This window comes from Erinaceus europaeus, chromosome 5 (assembly GCF_950295315.1).
Source record: "Erinaceus europaeus chromosome 5, mEriEur2.1, whole genome shotgun sequence".
Taxonomy (NCBI): domain Eukaryota; kingdom Metazoa; phylum Chordata; class Mammalia; order Eulipotyphla; family Erinaceidae; genus Erinaceus; species Erinaceus europaeus.
Window position 1 is genome coordinate 107,305,695 of NC_080166.1, and position 22,136 is coordinate 107,327,830.

Below are 22,136 nucleotides of genomic sequence, written 5' to 3' on the forward strand. Positions count from 1 at the left end.
TCACCTTATACCTACTTTACTTACTCCCTTTCTCCATTCCCTCTGGTAACAACTAGCTTGCTCTGTCAACACAGTGAATTTGAAAACAGAAAGCTAATTTCTCTATTCCCTTTTCTTTATTTGCTTTTCTTCCTCCTTCCTTCCTTCCCTCCCTCCTATCTTTTTTTAAATTCTTTTTTAAATATTTATTTATTTATTCCCTTTTGTTGCCCTTGATTTTTCTCATTGTTACAGTTGTTGTTATCTGATGTCCTTGTTGGTGCTTAGGAGAGAGAGAGATGGAGAGAGGGGGAAGACAGACATGAGGAGAGAAAGACACCTGAAGACCTACTTCATGGCTTGTGAAGTAACTCCCCTGCAGGTGGATAGCTGGGGGCTAGAACCTGGATCCTTACTCTGATCCTTGAGCTTTGCACCACCTGCTCTTAACCTGCTGTGCTACCGCTGGACTCCCCCTTCCTTCCTTCCTTCCTTCCTCCCTCCCTCCTTCCCTCCCTCCCTCCCTTCCTTCCTTCCTTCCTTCCTTCCTTCCTTCCTTCCTTCCTTCCTTCCTTCCTTCCTTCCTTCCTTTCTGCCTTTCTCTCTCTCTTTCTTTGGCAGAGAGAGAGAGAGAAATTGGCACCACAGCTAAAATATGCCTACTAGCTATCTACAAAATGGAGGAACCCCCCCCCCAACACTTCATTTGCACTATTACAGTCTTTAGGTCCATAATTTGTTTGGCTTTGTATATTAACTCTCTTTTCAGCCACCAGGTTCCAGATCCTAGCAGGATGCAGACCAGACTTCCCTGGACAGACAACCCCACCAATGTGCCTTGGAGCTCTGCTTCCCCAGAGCCCTTGCCCACTAGGGAAAGAGAGAGACAGGCTGGGTATATGAATTGACCTGCCAATGCCCATGTTCAATGGGGAAATAATTACAGAAGCCAGACCCTCTACCTTCTGCATCCCACAATGATCTTGGGTCCATACTCCTAGAGGGTTAAAGAATAGGAAAGCTATCAGTGGGGGGTGGGGGGGGATGGTATATGGAGGTGTGGTGGTGGGAATTGTGTACCCCTCTTATCCTATGGTTTTTGTCAATGTTTCCTTTTTATAAATAAAAAATTTTAAGTTATGTTCTTCCCCTTTTCTTTGTTTCATTTTCTTAAAATTTCTATGGTTCTTATTATCACATTTAATATATTTTTTTAAGTTCAGTATCATTTTATTGAGATAAGGTAGATCTACAGGCTTTCACTTTCATAACGGAACATTATCCCAAGAGATGTATCAGTATATTTCTCTCTCCATCAGACTATCAACTTATTCCATAATAGAAGTTTAAGTCCTTAGCCTTTGCTTAGTAATTCTCCCTTCCCCCATCTGAGTCTCCAAATGTGCTGCAATAAATTATATTCCATTGAGGATTCACCCTCTATTGTCCCTTGGTTTCCTTTAAATCCCATCTGTGAGATAGACTAATTCCTTTTTAATTATAGAGAAACCTTTTGGTCACTAGAGAAAGTGATATAATTAGTGGTCTCCATTCATCAGCCCACTCTGTGTCCTTTGGTACCTTTCCTGCATTTTTCTTTATGTTGGACTATAGCATACCCTTTGAACATGCTGTTTCTTTAATTTATAGTTATCTTTTCCCAATGTATTTATTTAACTGCTATGCTACATCATAACAAAGTACATCAACTAGTTGGTGTAACATTGCATTTTATCATCTCACAATTGTGGAGGCTACACATCTAAATTCATTGCTATCTGATGTGGGTGGCTCTCTTGAAAATGAGAAATAGGTCATTTCTTGAAAAAGAATAGACCATTTCTTGCTTTTCAATAGTTTCTGGTGCTCTGTTAACCCTTTAGAGTTTCTTGTTTAGCAGCCAGGACCCTATAATCTCTTAACAAATGACATTGGAGGCATTTTGACTTTGTGCCATTGTCTTCTATACTTTTTTTTTTCTCCATCCTGATTATTACTGTGTTGTGTTGCCTGCATAACTATGCTATTTCTGGAATGGTTGCTCCCCTCCATCCATTCCTCCCTCCTTTCCTTCCTTCCTTCCTCCCTTCCTCCCTCCTTTCCTTCCTTCATCTTATTCTCTCTCTTTCCTCCTCCTCCTCCTCCTCCTTCTTCTCCTCTCTCTCTCTCTCTCTCTCTCTCTCTCTCTCATAGTGAGAGACAGAGAAGGGAAAAGAAACAGAGAGAAGGAGTGACACCACCCAGAAGATGTCCTCTGCAGGCAAAGACCAGAAACTTGAAATAGGTTCTTGCATATGGTGATGTGTGGGCTATATAGATGACCCAACCTATCTCTATTCTTATAAAGGAATTCATAGATTAGGGTCTACCATGTTAATTTGATGGCATATACAAACATTTTATTTCCTTATAAAGCCATATTCCTAGATATTAGGATTTTGCAATTTCAATATTTCCTTTTTAGGGAACAAAGTTCAACACACAAACCCCGAATTTGGACATGACATTTTTTTTCTCTTCAGCCTCTACTCAAATTTTACTTTATTAGGGTGCTAATTCATAATGATTCCTTATATAATAACCGTCTATATTTTATGTCATCATCACAGAAAAAAATAGAATGATTTGTCTGTGAAACTATCAATTAATTCACACTAAATTTCTAGTCTCATTGAGTAGATATATTTTCAGGTTTACTGACATTCATCAGAAAAATGTCTGGAAAACAATAGGTGAAGAAATACTTAAGAGATTGTTGACTGAATGAAAACAGGTTAAGTATAATTTTGGTACTCTTTTAGTTAAATGTTTTATACAGTCAATCTTATTTTATAGTGAAGCTACAAGGGTCCAATTTTAATATAGTAATAAAAGTTTAAAACATTGGAGAGTATATTATTTTAGTAATATTATTTCTCTGTCATACTAATGCTGATGCAAAAAATCATACTTTCCCCCATAGGAAATACCTTAGGTTTCCAAATGTTTGTAATGTGTTATTCTCAGGAGGTTTCTCATAATACTAATTTATTATTATTATTTCTTAAATTAAATTTGTTGTTATTATTTTCTTTTATTTTTAACAGATTGGCTTTTCTATGGACCACTAGTTATAATTCTATTTAAATCTCAACACCCATGTTCAGCGGGGAAGCAATTACAGAAGCCAGACCTTCTACCTTCTGCAACCCTCAACGACCCTGGGTCCATGCTCCCAGAGGGATAGAGAATGGGAAAGCTACCATGGGAGGGGGTGGGTTATGGGGATTGGGTGTTGGGAATTGTGTGGAGTTGTACCCCTCCTACCTTATGCTTTTGTTCACTAATCCTTTCTTATAAAAAAATTAAAAAAATAATAATTCTATTTAAATCATGTTTCCTCTTCATAGTACTCAAATGTAATGATGAAAATAAAAATTTTTTTGGAAAATTCAAAGTAGCTCCATTTGACATAACATGTGCTGTATTTCATTTTTCCACAATTAAATATGTTCCTAAAAGGGAATTACATTGGAATCAAAAATGTATAAATTTTCTCTGATGTTGTTAAATAAAAATCCAATAGGGTACATGCCTAGTATTATGTAATTCACTAGTTAGGCATAATTGCAAATTGTAGGTACTAGGGTAAGTTGTTTTTCTAGTAACATTACAATAGAAAAATAAATGTATAGTGTTTATATGTGGCTTGAGCCCTCTGTGAATATTGAACTCCTTAAAAGTGAGTAACTGGGAGTCGGGCTGTAGTGCAGCAGGTTAAGCGCAGGTGACGCAAAGCACAAAGACCGGCATAAGGATCCCGGTTCGAACCCCGGCTCCCCACCTGCAGGGGAGGCGCTTCACAGGCGGTGAAGCAGGTCTGCAGGTGTCTATCTTTCTCTCCTCCTCTCGGTCTTCCCCTCCTCTCTCCATTTCTCTCTGTCCTATCCAACAACGACAACAACAATAATAACTACAACAATAAAACAACAAGGGCAACAAAAGGGAATAAATAAATTAAAATTTAAAAAAAGAAAAAATTGAGTAATTATTTTACTACCTTTTTTGGTTTGTTTGTTTTTTTTTTTAGTTAAGCAATTTTAATTTTCAATGTCTAGTCTAGTATTAATCATTTCAAAGAAAGGGTTAATAAAATTTACTTCAGCTGTCCAAACTGTCTTGCTAATTATTAATCTCACTTGAATGCTGAAATATCTCTCATTCTTACAGTGATTCTTGATTAAAAATGAAAGTTTTGAATCTTAATAGTATATAGAATTTATTTCATTAGATTTTAAAAATATAAGATAGAGTTCTCATCACATTTGTATATATCCATGACAAATACAAGTATAAACACAAACATATGTCATATATAACATAAAATAGTGCTGTTTATTTTCTCAATTCTAGAAACAATATGAAATGAATTGTGCAGTGTCAGATTTATTCCCGATGGTCAAAGAGGGTGGCATGTGACAATAATGTTTACAACTCATCTATCTAGGGTCATCTTGAGGTCAGCAGGCAGTTTTGCTTAGCTGGGATGAGTTAGTATCTACATAGCAATTTGGGCAGCTCTCTGCTGATTTAGGATGACCTCATTCAGGACTACTGCGTCAGGTTATCTAGCTTACATATGCTATCTGCTAGTTGGTAAAACTGTGAATGTTCTTATGAAATCGAAGAGGTGAAAAAGAACAAAAGTTATGGGTGTGTGCACTTTTAAAACCCTTTATATTTTGCATATTAGCTCAAATCTTTCAGATCTCCACGGTAAATATTAGAAGGGAGGAAACTCAGAGCCATGTGGTAACGGGCATTAAGAATTAGGCAGGTGGCGCAAAGCATAAGGACCAGCATAAGGATCTCGGTTCAAGCCACCGGCTCCCCACCTGTAGGGGGGCTGCTTCACAAGTAGTGAAGCAGGTCCACAGGTGTTTATCTTTCTCTCCTCCTCTCTATCTTCCCCTCCTCTCTCCATTTCTCTCTGTCCTATCCAACAACAATGATATCAATAACAATAATAATAACTATAACAATAAAAAACAAGGGCAACAAAAGAGAATAAATAAATAATTAAAAAAGAATTAGACTAATTTCAGAACTCTTACACATTGTGTCTATTCTACATAATTTAATTGTGACTGCTGTTGATAGTATCAACAAAGTCACTGACTGCTTGCAAAACTGAAGTTTTTTTACATAAAATAAACAATCAAGAATTTTCTTTTCTTTTGGTTGTTATTGTTTTTAAATGTATTTCATTATGTGTGTACATAATAAAGGGCATAATGTTTATAGCTATCTCAAAATATAACATACAATCATTAAGATCTTAGTATAATTGTTAGGTCAACCTCAAAACTTTGTACATTAATATATAACACATTTCAAGGATTAATTCATAATTAAAGAAAAAATGCTTGATGGATATAAATCTGTACAGTATGCTTCCTTTCTTTTCTAATACTATAAATTTATCTATTTCAAAACATTATGAGAATTAATTCACAACCATAATCAGACTGAAAATTGCATTTATGAGTCAATAAAAATAAGAGTCTGAATGTGCTGTTTGGTAAATAGTGTTAGTATAATTTAAAAGTGACTTTAAATTCAGACTTTAAGAAAAGAAAAACAATGCTAAATTTCCTTTTTAATAAGTTATACCCTTAGGAGTAAGTGTCTCTAATTTATACATTCTCAAATTTATGTGTGTGTGTGTGTGTGTGTGTGTGTGTGTGTGCGTGTATGTGTGCGTATGTTAGAAAACTTTCAACAACTTTCTTAACTGTGAGTTGCCCCTCACTTGTTCTCACAATATCGAGTGTGTGTGTGTGTGTGTGTGTGTGTGTGTGTGTGTGTGTGTGTGTGTGTACAATCTAGTCACTTAACATACATATTTTCTAAGATGGTTGTAAAAATATCTACTCTTTCACTTGTTTTTATTTTTCTGGAAAACACCTTTTTCCCATTTGAAAGATGGACTTTTAATACTTCACACTGTGAATCTTGGCAGATATGACTATGCTGGCATAGCCTATGAGACATTCAGGTTTAGTTATGAAAGCAGCTCTGGCTTTGACTGTTCTTACTGGAAAACTGCCTTACAAGGCAGTGGATAGAAAACTTGATCTATGAAGGGTCTAGTGTTCTGAGAAATCTTCAGACTCTTTTCCACAAGGGTTATGCTAATGTACAACCTCCACCAGACAAGCAGAAGCGTCCATTTTTCTCTACACCTTCTCCAAAATGTGTTGTTACTGTTCTTTCTAATGTATTACATCTCACAGACATGAAGAAGTATCTCATTGTTGTCTTTATGTGTATTTGTCTGATAATCAATGAATTTTTTAACACTTTCTAATGCATTTGTTGGCGCTCTGAATATCCTCCTCAGTGAAGTTTCTGTCCACGTTCTCTCCTCAATTGCTAATGGGCATGTTTGGAATTTTGGCACTAAATTTACTGAGATCTGTATATATTTTGGTTATTAGTCTTTTTCTGAAGTAATGTTTATTTTTTAAAAGTATAATTGCATATAAAATATTGTCCTGGACATTTTCTACAAAAATATTAATGTTTGTCTGAAATTACAACTTTACTATATTTTGGTTTACCTAACAACCCAGTGTATATTGTAATTTGCCAGGACTTTGAAGTAATCTCACTAATGAGAAGTGATTATGTTATGAGGAGTTCAAAGCAGCAAAGAAAAGAATGTACATGGAAACAGAACAAGAAAAAAGAGAGAAATGCATAGGTTACACTCATTTAGCCTATTGTGGCTCTATTTCCCCTCCAGGCAAAATCTGAATAATTATGCTAGTTGATGACCCAGAAATCTAGATGTAGCCTCAATCAAATCTGGACATGCAAAACCATGGGAAAGTATTCACTATAAATTTGATATATATTAAAGTGTAATAATTGAAGTGATACTGAAATATTTCTGTTAAAATTGAAATTTTCAGTGTACATTTCAGATGAATTTGTCAATCATACTTGGCTTCAACATGCAACTATGAATTCCAGATGCAAATAGAAATGCCATGAAAAGGATAAAACAAAACAAATAAAATAAAATAAAAATAAAATAAAATCTGGGGGGGGGTATGTCAGGCGGTAGCTCAGCGGGTTAAGCGCCCATGGCACTAAGAGAAAGGACCAGGGAGTAAGGATTCAGGTTCCAGCCCTGGATCCTCACCTGCAGGGGAGTCGCTTCACAGGTGGTGAAGCAAGTCTGAAGGTGTTTTTGTCTCCCCCTCTCTGTCTCCCCCTGCCTTGATTTCTTCTCTCCTATCCAACAACGACGATATCCGTAACTACAACAATAATAAAAAGAAGGGGGGGATGAAACAAACCTCTCAGAAACAGAAATGAAAGGTTTCTATTAAAAAGCAAGAATATTTCTCAAACTGTGTTGTGCAAAATCTACTTCTAAGTCTAAAGAAAACGTAAAGATATTATTATTCCCAATGATTGTGTGGCTTACAGTGAATTTAAATCACGAAGGTGACTAGAATACAAATTTCTACAATGAACCTGCAGATTCAAATTTTAGAAAACAGTAAAATGAAAGTAAAACATTGAGTACTCTTAACATAACTTTGAAACCTCCCCTTATTTTTTATCTACATTTTCATTTTCTAGAATATATTACTTAAATATGGCAAGCTTGATTTCCATTTATAGCAACACACATGCACACACAAACATTCTTTAAAAACATAGTAGTAGCGCAGCTGGTTAAGCGCATGTGGAGCGAAGCTCAAGGACCAACCGGCTTAAGGATACCGGTTCCAGCCCCGGGCTCCCCACCTGCAGGAGAGTCACTTCATAGGTGAAGCCGGTCTGCGGGTGTCTTTCTCTCCCCCTCTCCATCTTGTCTTCCCCTCCTCTCTCCATTTCTCTCTGTCCTATCTAACAACGACGACATCAATAACAACAATAACTACAACAACAATAAAAAATACAAGGGCAACAAAGGGAAAATAAATAAATAAATAAATAAAATATGTTTCAATCAGCAATCTTTGGTATTTTCTGGTTCTAAGGAAAATTAATGTAAAAAATTGATTCCCCAATCAAGAAATTAAAAAAAAATATATATATATATATATCTTCTGTTCCTCTAAAGAAATTTCATGGCACCTTGATGGGGGTGGCATTAAATCTGTATATGGCTTTGAGTAGGACGGTCATTTTGAAATTGTTAATTTTTCCTGTACATGAAATATCTTTTCATTTCTTTCTATCTCTTTCTATTTCCTTTAAGACTGACGTATAATTTTCAGTGGGCAAGTCTTTCTGGAATTATTTTTCTTTATCTATATCCATATGAAGTAACTTTACGAGCTGTGACTAGTAAAAAAAATTTAAGAGTTTACTTTAGGAGTCTGACATACATAATTATTAGCTCATTTTTAGTTCATTATGTAGCTAAATAAATTTCCTGAACATTAGTATTATAAGTGGGGGGTGGGAATGGGCGGGAGGGATGGGTCACGGTCCTTTGGTGATGGGAATGGTGTTTATGTACACTCCTAGCAAAATGTAGACATATAAATCAGTAGTTAATTAATATGAGAGGGGGAAATCAATTGTATGTCTCAAAGGTTCTCAAAAGACAAACTGAATCTTTTTAATAGATAGGCTACGTGTTTGATATGCGGACTCTCTCAAAAGCCTAGACCAAGTAGATTAGAAGCTTCCAATAGCACAGCTATATACAAGATACTGGGTACTGTACAGCAAACCATAACAAAGGGACTTTTCAAAGTTAACCCAATAAACAAATAATGTGATGATAATATTAACTATTGATTGTCTTTTTGAACCCTAAGACAGCAGGAACCTCACATCTTCACTATAGAGCCCCTACTTCCCCCAGTCCTGGCACCCTTGGATAGGGCTCACTTTCCCGTATGCTTCTCCCAATCCATACCAAATAATATTGCATCCGCCGATCACAACCTAACCAAAGCAACGATTGCCATCTCAACATGCTTCACCTCAGTGTGTATCCAGAGACTTCACGTGTGGAATGACAACCCTTCAGCTTCATTACTCGGGTGAGACCTTTCCTTTTATAGTACACTCTAATTTCATCTCAGGTAGTTCACTTTCTAACAAAGTCCCATAACCTAGACATACACCAGTTTCTGTGAGAGAGAGCGTATGTGCACACGTATCCATAAACTACTGCAAAATATATACCTGAAAGCAGGATTACACTAGAGTTTGCAGTGCGTACCTTCCTAACACTTCCTCTCCACTATTCCAATCTTGGGATCCATGATTGCTCAACAAATTGTTTGGCTTTGTATGTTAACTCTCTTTTCAATCACCAGGTTCCAGATGCCACCAGGATGCTGGCTAGGCTTCCCTGGATTGAAGACCCCACCAATGTGTCCTGGAGCTCAGCTTCCCCAGAGACACACCTTACTAGGGAAAGAGAGAGGCAGACTGGGAGTATGGACCGACCAGTCAACGCCCATGTTCAGCGGGGAAGCAATTACAGAAGCCAGACCCTCTACCTTCTGCAACCCTCAACGACCCTGGGTCCATGCTCCCAGAGGGCTAGAGAATGGGAAGGCTATCATGGGAGAGGATGGGTTATGGGGATTGGGTGGTGGGAATTGTGTGGAGTTGTACCCCTCCTACCTTATGCTTTTGTTCACTAATCCTTTCTTAAATTAAAAATTAAAAAAAAAAAAAAAAAAAAGAATGTTGACTTATTTACTTCAGACACTAAAAGAGTATATTGTAGTTCAAATAATTGGAGATAGGTATCAATGTGGATTGCTAAACAAATGCTTGTGATCTTATGGCTAGTAATAATAAAATAAGTTGCAATATTTCTGATATAGCATATTTAATGAATGTGTCATACATAGCTGGTGAAAAAAGATATCACTATTACAAAATGGTAAAAATATATTGAGCATATGGGTGGGGGTCAATAGTAATAGTGGATATGAAAAAAGACTTTCATGCCTTAGACTCCAAAGTCCCAACTGGCAACAAACCAGAACCAAACATAACTCTGGTACCTCTCTCTCTCTCTCTCTCTCCATATATATATATATATATATATATATATATATATATATATATATCCATACATATGTATAATACCTGTCTATATTGTGTATATATATTTAAAATAAAACAAATAAACATATTTTATAAGAATGATTAGGCAGAATAGCTCACTTGGATAGTGAATGCATTGCTTTGTCATGTGTATGACCCAGTTTTGAGCCTGGATTCCACTACACAGAAGGAATCTTTGGTGCTGTGATTTCTTTCATTCATGCTCTGCCCTTCTGTATCTATCTGGGGAAAAAAGAGGGGAAATCAATATGCTCTCTCTCTTTTGCCACAATGTAGTTTTAAATAGACATAGTACAAATTTTTGCATAATTTCAGAGTTAAAATTAAATCCAGTTCTAGAGAGCATTTAATTTAGTAAATATAATCAATATTTGTCAAATATTATTCATCATATTTTAATTTTATGTGACATGTAAACAAACATCTTTTGTACCAAGTCATCTCTTTGCTTATCGTGATGTGTATCTTCTGTAAAAATAGCCTCATTCTCTAGACTAAGAGTTGTCTAGACCAAATTTTATTAACTGAATATTCAGCCCATGTAAAATTCCTGGAATAAACACTAACTAGTAATAATTTCATTCATGTTCCACAGATTTATCTGATAGTAATCTATTTGGAATTTTTAAGTTTTATTTATCTATTATGAGAATGAGAAAACTTGGAGAAACTCTGCAAGGTGGTGTTTGGAATTAAACCTGTGACTTCCAGGTTTATCTCTATAACCTTACTAATATATTGGCATTGTTAATTGAATTTGAAATGACCATAAGGCTTTATATTCCTTTTCAATAATATTTATTTTAGTTGCTAATTTGAAATTTTTTTAAATTTTTAAAAATTTTTTATTTATTCCCTTTTGTTGCCCTTGTTGTTTTATTGTTGTAGTTATTATTGTTGTTGTCGTTGTTGGATAGGACAGAAAGAAATGGAGAGAGGAGGGGAAGACAGAGAGGAGGAGAGAAAGATAGACACCTGCAGACCTGCTTCACCGCCTGTGAAGCGACTCCCCTGCAGGTGGGGAGCCGGGTTTTGAACCGGGATCCTTATGCCGGTTCTTGTGCTTTGCGCCACCTGCGCTTAACCCGCTGTGCTACAGCCCGACTCCCCTAATTTGAAATTTTTAATATATTTTCCAAGATGTAGTTGCCCTGAAATTTTTCCCCACCTCTTTTTTTATTGCCATGAAATTTATATTAGTTACTAGACAAACATGCTTCTGTTTCAGTTACTTAAACTAAAAATGATTTTATCTATTTCTTATTGACAAATACTGCTTTAAAGATAGAAAAAAATCTTATTTTTGGTTATGCTTCTATGTTTTCTTCAATCAGCTACACTGAAAACTCTAAATCCTCCATTCTTACGTTCTATCTTAGAATTTTGTTTTATAAAAAAGTATAAGGCGCATGACTGGGCCCAATAGGGCCCGACGTGCAGTGCAGGTTCCAGCCAGAAGGAGTGGTTGTGGGAGCAGTTCTCTGACCACCCACCCAAGCACTGCAAGGACACTCAGCTACAAGACTCCGCCTACATGGCAGGCCTGCAGACCTCCTCTACCCCCTTCACCTGCACCTCACCTCCCAGGTGGTCTGCCTGCTCCACATCAGCGCCACCTACCACAGCCTGCTGTGCTTGCTTCTGGCTGCTCCTGCTGGCCAGTGCCAATCCAACTTCAAGCTGCTGGACACGCAGGACCTGCTGCGGGACTCCCTGGGCGGCGCGCTGGACACCATGATGCACCATGGCTGTGAGGCCACCTTTGGGCGCCTCATGGTGACCTTCGGGGCCAACCTCGACCTTGTGTGCTGGGACCCTTCCAGCCTGGAAGCCCGTGGCCACAGCAAGGTGGACCCCCCCCCATGTCTCCTTGCAGCTCTTCCGGGAGGCCACAGGTAAGTGACCAGTCGGCTTTTGTGGGCGAAAGACCCTAGAAAGTAAAGTACAGAAGCAAGCTGGGGAGGTAGCTCAGTGGCTAGGGCGCAGGACTGGCAGACCTGAGGGACAAAGTTCGACTCCCGGCACTACCTGTGCCAGATCTGGCTCAGCAGGCCTCAGGTCTCTCTCTCAGAAATAAATATACATTAGGGCCAGCAAAATAAATAATGAATAAATGAGTGAATAAATATGGATGTAGATATTATATATCACATAAGATAATGTCTTCATAGTTATCGTTTCGGTAGATTAAATTACTTTCAGTCATTATTCAATTTTAATTACTTTCAAACAATAGAAAAAATTTGATTGTTTTTATATGATATTTTAATCCTAGAGAAAAAAACCCTCAAAATCAGATTTAATTAATTAATAAATGTTTTAAGGCTCATGCTTACTGTTACTGTAAAGTTTCTTAGTAGTTTAAACAAGTACAGGATAAAAACCCTATTAAAAAGAAATTTGCTAATAAATGTAATGTTTAAACAAAGTCTTTATACTGTGGGTAGGAAAATATGCTCGACTTGTACATATTTATTCTGCAGCATGAATTTTGTATGTAAAACAAATACACAGCACCATGTTATGGATAGTTCTTTTTTTTTAACTAAAATCCCAAACTCATTCTATTAGTATCTAGAAATTCTCATAATTAAGATTTTCATAGGTAAAATTTCAAGACATTTGATTACAAAAATACATTGCACTTAGTAAGTCTGAAATCAACTACAAAACCATAAATGTCTTGTGTGAAATGTGTTAATACCTTATTTATTATAAAGAATTCCTTATACAACTCAATAATGACGATGTAACTGACAAAATATGAAAACTCCTATAAATGATGTGATAAAGTATCAGTAAGCAAATAACTTGGTACATTAGCATTTAGAGGAAGATATTTTCAGAGCAAAACTGAACAAAGACAGCATACAAAAACAAAGAACTTAAATATTTATTTATTGGCAGGAGGGAGAGAGAGGAGCAAGTGCTAACCCATTCAAAATCAACTAAAATGGTAAAACATGTGAATATAAAATTTACAAAAGAAGGGCAGAGGTAGATAGTATAATGGTTATGCAAAGAGTCACTCATGCCTGAGATTCCACCAACTCTCTGGATTTCTGATTGTCTCTATACAATAATAAATAAAGATAATAAAAAAATTTTAAAGCAAAAAAAAAAAGCCTTTGATCACCATCAATTAAAATATGAAAATAAAAGTACATTGAGTATATATTTACCTTCACCAGAATGGTATGTGTTAATAAAAGAAAATATAAATAAAAGAGATAGTGAGAGAGGAGTATTAAACACAATAAAAAAGAACAACAAAACGGAATAAAATAAGGCATTAGTGAGATTGTAAAATCATAAAACTCCATATTGCCACTAAGGTTATTTTCAAATTATTACTATAATTAATACATATATATTTTTTGATTGAGGGGGTTAATGCTTTACGGTGCAGTTATTGTACATGAGTATAATTTCATTATGCATCAGAGCCCCACAGTTTTGCTCAGTTATAACTTGGGGGATTGACCCTGAGACCTTGGAGCCTCAGGCATGAGAGCCTCTGCATAACCATTATGCTATCTCCCTCACCAAAATAACTTTTCAATCAAACTTTACTGTGTTTAATTTCCTAGGCTACTTTCACCTGACTGGGAAATAATTATATTATGCTTTTTAAAAAATAATTTATTTATTCCCTTTTGTTGCCCTTGTTGTTTTATTGTTGTAGTTATTATTATTGTTGTTGTCAATAGGATTGTTGTTGGATAGGACAGAGAGAAACGGAGAGAGATGAGAGAAGACAGAGAAGGGTAGGGTAAGATACACACCTGCAGACCTGCTTCAAGGCTTGTGAAGAGACTCCCCTGCAGGTGGGGAGCCAGGGCTGGAACCAGGATCCTTATGCCAGTCCTTGTTCTTTACGCCACCTGCGCTTAACCCACTGCGCTACAGCCCGACTCCCTATGCTTTTCTTTTATCCCAAAATTTCCACTTCTAAATATATATTTTAGAAAAATTCTCATAGGTGCACAAGTAGAAAATGGGTAAGAATATAAATTGTATTGGTAATTCTCATCAGTCAGTAACTCAATAAAAATATGTGCTTATCAAGAGTAAAATGTAAAGCATTGAGATATGTATTTATAACTGTGGATGTTGCACAAAGGATCTTGAATTTTTAAAAAATTTTATTTATTTTCCCTTTTGTTGTTTTTCATTGTTGTTGTTATTACTGATGCTGTCGTTGTTAGATAGGACAGAGAGAAATGGAGAGAGGAGGGGAGAAAAAGAAGGGGGAAAGAAAGACACCTACAGACCTGCTTCACTGCCTGTGAAGCGACTCACTTGCAGGTGGGGAGCTGGGGGCTTGAGTCAGGATCCTTAAGCCAGCTCTTGAGCTTTGTACCACCTGCCCTTAACTGGCTGTGCTACCACCTGACTCCCTAGGATCTTGAATTTTTAAAACTCTGTGAAAACCCATACACTGTAGATTATAGAAAAATACATTAGTTAAATATATAAATTATGTATTGTTAAATATGTAATTGGCAAAAAGTTCTTAGATATATAATATAAATAAAGCTATATAGATCATTTTGCATATATATATTTATATATATTCTATCTCTAAATGTTGAAAACTCCCAGTGTCATTTTAATTCATTTGTATTATAAAAATAATAGTAGTCTGTAGGTAAAACTGAACGACTGAAAAAAATGGTATGATATTCTAAGAATTTCCTCCATTACTTCAGGTGAAATTCAGCAAAAAATAGGATTGTGGCTTGATCTATTACATTATGGTTGAACAATTTTGAAATAAAGGAATTAAATTTGAGAAACTATAATGATATTTTCCTTTGCAAAGATAATAAATAGATATCATACTAAAACCTAAAGGCTTTTAAGGGTAGTATAATTTCATATGTTTTCACATTTTTAGAAAAAACTGAAAAATGAGTGGTATTATTATTAGTCATTAATCATAATAACTGGAAAATCACTAAGGAATACTATTCAGGGTTTGAGATTTCAACAGTTGAGTTAAATCCTGTTAAACCATTTAATTTTACCACCTACTGAAAAATATAGTGATATTATTTTTATGTTAATGTTCTGTCTAAAAGAAAGTTCTTATGGGAGCTGGGTAGTAGTGCAGCAGGTTAAGCACATGTGGCGAGAAGTGCAAGGACCAATGTAAGCATCCTGGCTGGAGCCCCGGCTCCCCATATGCAGGGGAGTCGCTTCATAGGCGGTGAAGCAAGTCTGCAGGTGTCTATCTTTCTCTCCCCTCTCTGTCTTCCCCTCCTCTCTCCATTTCTTTCTGTCCTGTCCAACAACAATGACAACAATAATGACTACAACAATAAAAAAAAAGCTCTTAGATAATTTATTTGGTAGAATGTAGTTTTAACTAAAGCCCAGCATTTATATATGCTCTAGAATCTTTCTCGCACCTTTACAGATGAAAACTTAACTTAAAAAATAAACTTAAATAATAGTTTAATTTTTTAAATTAAAAATTTAATGTTAGGACTTATAAAGTCATTTGTAGGCTCTTGTTATGTTTTTATGTGTCTATTCAATGACTATAAATTGAATTCCACAAATAAAATCTTTCTTTGAAGCAGAAAGTATGAATCTACATTTTATTTTAATATCTGAGGAGTGTTAAGTCCAAATATTTAGGAATAATGTATTCCATGGCCACCAAAACCAGAGATATACAGAAAATGTGCATGTATGTCAGTGTGCTAGGAAGCAGTACAATAAAATTTGCTTGTTTTCCCAGCTTAGCATAGGCAAAATGTACTGATGCTTTTTTCTGAAATATTGAGCAACTGTATCCTAAAATACTAAAATAGATACTGTCTTAATGTGATTATAATTATAACTTATATGTAATTATCAGAAACTTGATAACAGAAATATTTTTAATTTAGAAATATTCTTGTGCAAAACCCACACAAGAATTACAAATAAAGTCACTGCAGATTATTTATTTTCTTTTGCCATTACCAACACTAGGCTTTGCAAGCATCCTAACTTCATTCTGTTTTTTTTTCCATTTTTTATTATCTTTATTTATTGGATAGAGACAGCCAGAAATCAAGAGGGAAGCGGGAGATAGTGAGAGAGAGAGAGAGAGAGGGAGAGAGAGAGAGAGAGAGAGACCTACAACAATGCTTCACCACTTACAAAGCTTTCCCCCTGCAGGTGGGGATGGGGACTGGAACTAGGATCCTTGCACATTGTAATAATACATGTGCTCAACCAGGTGTGCCACTACCTGACCCCTAACTTCATTCTGTTCTGCCATAACTTCTGCTGTTTGTTGTTGTTTTAATGTTTATTTTCTTATACAAGTCATACCTTGCAACATGATTTGGGGTTCATTTCTCATTGCATAATCACAAGCATCACATGGCACTTCAAAGCCAGTCATCTAGCTCTCACAAAATGAGATCTGAACAGAAATATAAAGATGCCATCTGAGTTGATCTTGTACATTTTGGATAGTTTTTCACCTGAATTTCTATGTTAACTAATGTTGCCTTACCAGTATTAAGTATGGAGAAGATTATTTGTTTCCACTAGTATATCAAGTCGGATATGTCATGACCTTCCTGTCTGAATGATTAATGTGTCTGTCATTCAAGATGGTGGTATAACTTTAGGCAACTAAGGACAAGCCAAACTTTATTATGCACTTTCCAGGAAGCCTTTATTACACCTCCTCAGACATTTCCATACCATGCCTACAAACAAAGTGACAATATCCCTCCACCTTAATCATCAATGCAAAACCCTCTCCCATCCCTTATTTGTGTCCTCATATTCTCTGTGTCTGGAAACTCAGCTCAGCAATTTGAATTCAAAGGACAGTAATGGGTTTTTGTTTTTGTCTTTGCTTTGTTTCTTTATATTCTGCATTTGAATAAGATTGTACAATACTTGTTTCACTTTCTCATCTGTTTTATGTTACGTGAATATTTTACAACTCCATTCATGTCCTTGAAAATGATATGATTTTATCTTTTCTCATAGCTAAGTGCTATTTTACCGTGTATACCATGGCTTTATTCCTTCATCTTTGGATGCTACAGTTGTTATCTAGCTATATTAAATATCTCTGAAAAGAGCATAGAAATGAATAATATTCTTTAGAATTCTTGTCTTTAAAATATACTTTTGTGTTTTTGTGCTACATTTTATAATATTTTGTTCAATTTTATATTCCTGGCAGACGCATATGATCTGAAATTTTACTTTCTCACAATATATTTGTATAATTTGGATATTAGTGCAAATCTCATTTTTCCGATTTTTTTTTTTTTTGAGTCTCGGGTTATTGCTGGGGCTCTGTGCCTGCACTAGGAATCCACTGCACCTGGAAGCTATTTTTTCCCCTTTGTTGCCCTTGTTGTTTATTGTCATCTTCATTATTATTGTTGTTGTCGTTGCTGGGTAGGAGAGAGAGAGAGAAATCGAGAGAGGGGAAGACAGAAATTGCAGACTGCTTATGAAGCGACCCCCCTGCAGGTGGGGGAAAGTCCGGGGCTGGAACCAGGATTCCTGATCTGGTCCTTGCGCTTTGTGCCATATATGCTTAGCCCGCTGCGTTACCGCCCAACCTCCGTTTTCAGAAATATTTAGAAAGTATTTGTTCTGCTCATATCCTCTGAAAAGCTGGTATAATATTTTCATTAACATGTGGTATAATATTTTCATTAACATATTATTCACCTAGACACTCATATGGATTTTGTGTACTTTGTTTTGAGATGTTAATACTTGTCCATTCAATTCTTTAACAGATATTGTTGAATCTGATTGTATCCTTTCTTATACATGTTCTACAATAGCTGACTTAATTTTATTTATTTATTTATTTATTTATTGCCCCCAGGGTTATTGCTGGGGCTCAGTGCCTGCATTATGGACCCACTGCTCCTGGAGGTCATTTCTCCCCCCCTTTTGTAGCCCTTGCTTTTGTAGCCTTGTTGTGGTTATTGTTGTGTTGATGTCCCTCTTTTTTGGATAGGACAGAGAAAAATGGAGAGAGAAGGGGAAGACAGAAGGGGCAAGTAAGTTAGACACCTGCAGACCTGCATCACTGTGAAGCGACTCCCCTGCAGGTGGGTAGCAGGGGCTCCAACCAGGATTCTTTTTTTTTTTTTTTTTAATTTTTTATTTAAGAAAGGATTAGTGAACAAAGGCATAAGGTAGGAGGGGTACAACTCCACACAATTCCCACCACCCAATCCCCATAACCCAACCTCTCCCATGATAGCCTTCCCATTCTCTAGCCCTCTGGGAGCATGGACCCAGGGTCGTTGAGGGTTGCAGAAGGTAGAGGGTCTGGCTTCTGTAATTGCTTCCCCGCTGAACATGGGCGTTGACTGGTCGGTCCATACTCCCAGTCTGCCTCTCTCTTTCCCTAGTAAGGTGTGTCTCTGGGGAATCTGAGCTCCAGGACACATTGGTGGGGTCTTCAATCCAGGGAAGCCTAGTCAGCATCCTGGTGGCATCTGGAACCTGGTGATTGAAAAGAGAGTTAACATACAAAGCCAAACAATTTGTTGAGCAATCATGGATCCCAAGTTTGGAATAGTGGAGAGGAAGTGTTAGGGAGGTACTCACTGCAAACTCTAGTGTAATCCTGCTTTCAGGTATATATTTTGCAGTAGTTTATGGATACGTGTGAACATAAGCTCTCTCTCACAGAAACTGGTGTATGTCTAGGTTATGGGACTTTGTTAGAAAGTGAACTACCTGAGATGAAATTAGAGTGTACTATGAAAGGAAAGGTCTCACCCGAGTAATGAAGCTGAAGGGTTGTCATTCCACACGTGAAGTCTCTGGATACAGTCTGAGGTGAAGCATGTTGAGATGGCAATCGTTGCTTTGGTTAGGTTGTGATCGGCGGATGCAATATTATTTGGTTTGGATTGGGAGATGCATACGGGAAAGTGGGCCCTATCCAAGGGTGCCAGGACTGAGGGAAGTAGGGGCTCTATAGTGAAGATGTGAGGTTCCTGCTGTCTTAGGGTTCAAAAAGACAATCAATAGTTAATATTATCATCACATTATTTGTTAATAGGGTTAACTTTGAAAAGTCCCTTTGTTATGGTTTGCTGTACAGTACCCAGTATCTTGGATATAGCTGTGCTATTGGAAGCTTCTAATCTACTTGGTCTAGGCTTTTGAGAGAGTCCGCATATCAAATATGTAGCCTATCTATTTAAAAGATTCAAGTTTGTCTTTTGAGAACCTTTGAGACATACAATTGATTTCCCCCTCTCATATTAATTAACTACTGATTTATATGTCTACATTTTGCTAGGAGTGTACATAAACACCATTCCCATCACCAAAGGACCGTGACCCATCCCTCCCGCCCACTCCCACCCCCCACTGGCCCAGGAAGCTACATGTCTACCCCTCACCACTGGGTTTTTACTTTGGTGCCCTACTTACAATTTGATCAGGTCCTGCTTTTAGTTTCCCTTTCAGATCTTCTAAGTCAGCTTCTGTTGATGAGTGGGATCATCCCATACTCATCTTTAACTTTCTGACTTAGTTCACTTAACATAATTCCTTCTAGCTCTGTCCAAGATGGGTCAGAGAAGGTGGGTTCATTGTTCTGATAGCTGCATAGTATTCCATTGTGTATATATACCACAGCTTTCTCAGCCATTCATCTGTTGTTGGGCACCTGGGTTGCTTCCAGGTTTTAGCTATTATGAATTGTGCTGCTATGAACATAGGAGTGCACACCTCTTTTTGGTTGGGTGTTATGGAGTCCTTGGGGTATAACCCCAGGAGAGGAATTATTGGGTCATATGGAAGGTCCATGTCTAGCCTTCTGAGAGTTTTCCAGACTGCTCTCCACAGAGGCTGGACCAATTTACATTCCCACCAGCAATGTAAAAGGGTTCCTCTGTCCCCACATCCTCTCCAGCATTTGTTGCTGCTGTCCTTTTTGATGTATGCCATTCTTGCAGGAGTGAGGTGGTATCTTAGTGTTGTCTTAATTTGCATTTCTCTGACAATCAGTGACCTAGAGCAGTTTTTCATATGTTTGTTAGCCTTTTGGATCTCCTCTGTGGTGAATGTTTTGTTCATTTCCTCTGCCCATTTTTGGATGGGGTCATTTGCTTTTTTTGCGGCTAAGTTTGCTGAGCTCTTTATATATTTTGGTGATTAATTTCTTGTCTGATGTATGGCATGTGAAGATCTTCTCCCATTCTGTGAGGGGTCTCTCTGTTTGTTTAATAGTTTCTTTGGATGTGCAGAAGCTTTTCAATTTGATGTAGTCCCATTGGTTTGTTTCTGCTTTGGTCTTCCTTGCAATTGGGTTTGATTCATCAAAGATGTCCTTGAGGTGTAGATGGGAAAGTGTTTTACCAATGTTTTCCTCTAAGTATTTGATTGTTTCTGGTCTGACATCTAGGTCTTTGATCCATTTGGAGTTGATTTTTGTTTCTGGTGAGATAGAGTGGTTCAATTTCATTCTTCTGCATGTTTCAACCCAGTTTTCCCAGCACCATTTATTGAAGAGAGCCTCCTTCTTCCATTTAATCCTTTGGGCCCCCTTATCAAAGATTAGATGTCCATAGGTGTTGGGATTTACTTCTGGGCTTTCAATTCTGTTCCACTGGTCTGTGTGCCTATTTTTGTTCCAGTACCATGCTGTTTTGATGATGATGGCTTTATAATATAGTTTAAGGTCTGGGAGTGTGATGCCTCCATTTCTGTTTCTTTTCCTTAGGATGTTTTTGGCAATTCTAGGTGTTTGCAGGTTCCAGATAAATGATTGTAGTGTTTGTTCTATTCTCTTAAAGAAGCTTGGTGGAACTTTGATGGGTATTGCATTAAATTTGTATATGGCTCTGGGGAGAATGTTCATTTTGATGATATTTATTCTTCCAATCCATGAGCATGGGATATCTTTCCATTTCTTGGTATCTGTTTCTATGTCCTTGAGTAGCGACTCATAGTTTTCAGCATACAAGTCTTTCACTTCTTTGGTCAACTTTATTCCTAGGTATTTGATTGATTTTGCTGAAACAGTAAATGGGAGTGATTTCTGGATGTCTTCTTCTTCAGATTTAGTGTTTGCATAAAGAAATGCCACTGATTTTTGTACATTGATTTTGTAGCCTGATACCTTGCTATATTGCCTAACAACTTCCAGTAATTTTCTACTGGATTCTTTCGGTCTTTCTATGTATACTATCATATCATCTGCAAATAGTGAGAGCTTGACTTCTTCCCTTCCAATCTGTATTCCTTTGATTTCTTTCTCTTGCCTGATTGCTATGGCAAGAACTTCCAATACTATGTTGAAGAGTAACGGTGACAGTGGGCAGCCCTGTCTAGTCCCTGATCTGAGGGGGAATGCTTTCAGCTTCTCTCCATTGAGTATGATGTTGGCTGTAGGTTTGCTATATATAGACTCCACTATCTTGAGGAATTTCCCATCTATTCCCATTTTTTGTAGAGTTTTGAGCATGAATGGGTGTTGGATTTTGTCAAAGGCTTTCTCTGCATCTATTGAGATAATCATGTGGTTTTTGGCTTTGCTTTTATTGATGTGATGAATGATATTGATTGATTTACGGATGTTGAACCAGCCTTGCATTCCTTGGATGAATCCCGCTTGGTCATGATGAACAATCTTTTTGATGTGTTGCTGTATCCGGTTGGCCAAGATCTTGTTTAATATTTTGGCATCTATGTTCATCAGAGATATTGGTCTGTAGTTTTCCTTTTTTGTTCTGTCCCTATCAGCTTTTGGTATCAGGGTGATGTTGGCTTCATAAAAGGTGGAAGGGAGTATTCCTGTTTCTTCAATCTTATGGAATAGCTTAAGAAGTATGGGTATTAACTGTTTCCTGAAAGTTTTGTAGAATTCGTTTGTGAAGCCATCTGGTCCAGGACTTTTGTTGTTGGGGAGATTCTTAATAACGGTTTCAATTTCTTTGTCTGTGATTGGTGCATTTAGATTTTGTAGTTCTTCTTGGTTCAGTTTTGGAAGTGCATAGGTTTCTAGGAATTGTTCCGTTTCTTCCAGATTCTCTAGCTTGGTGGCA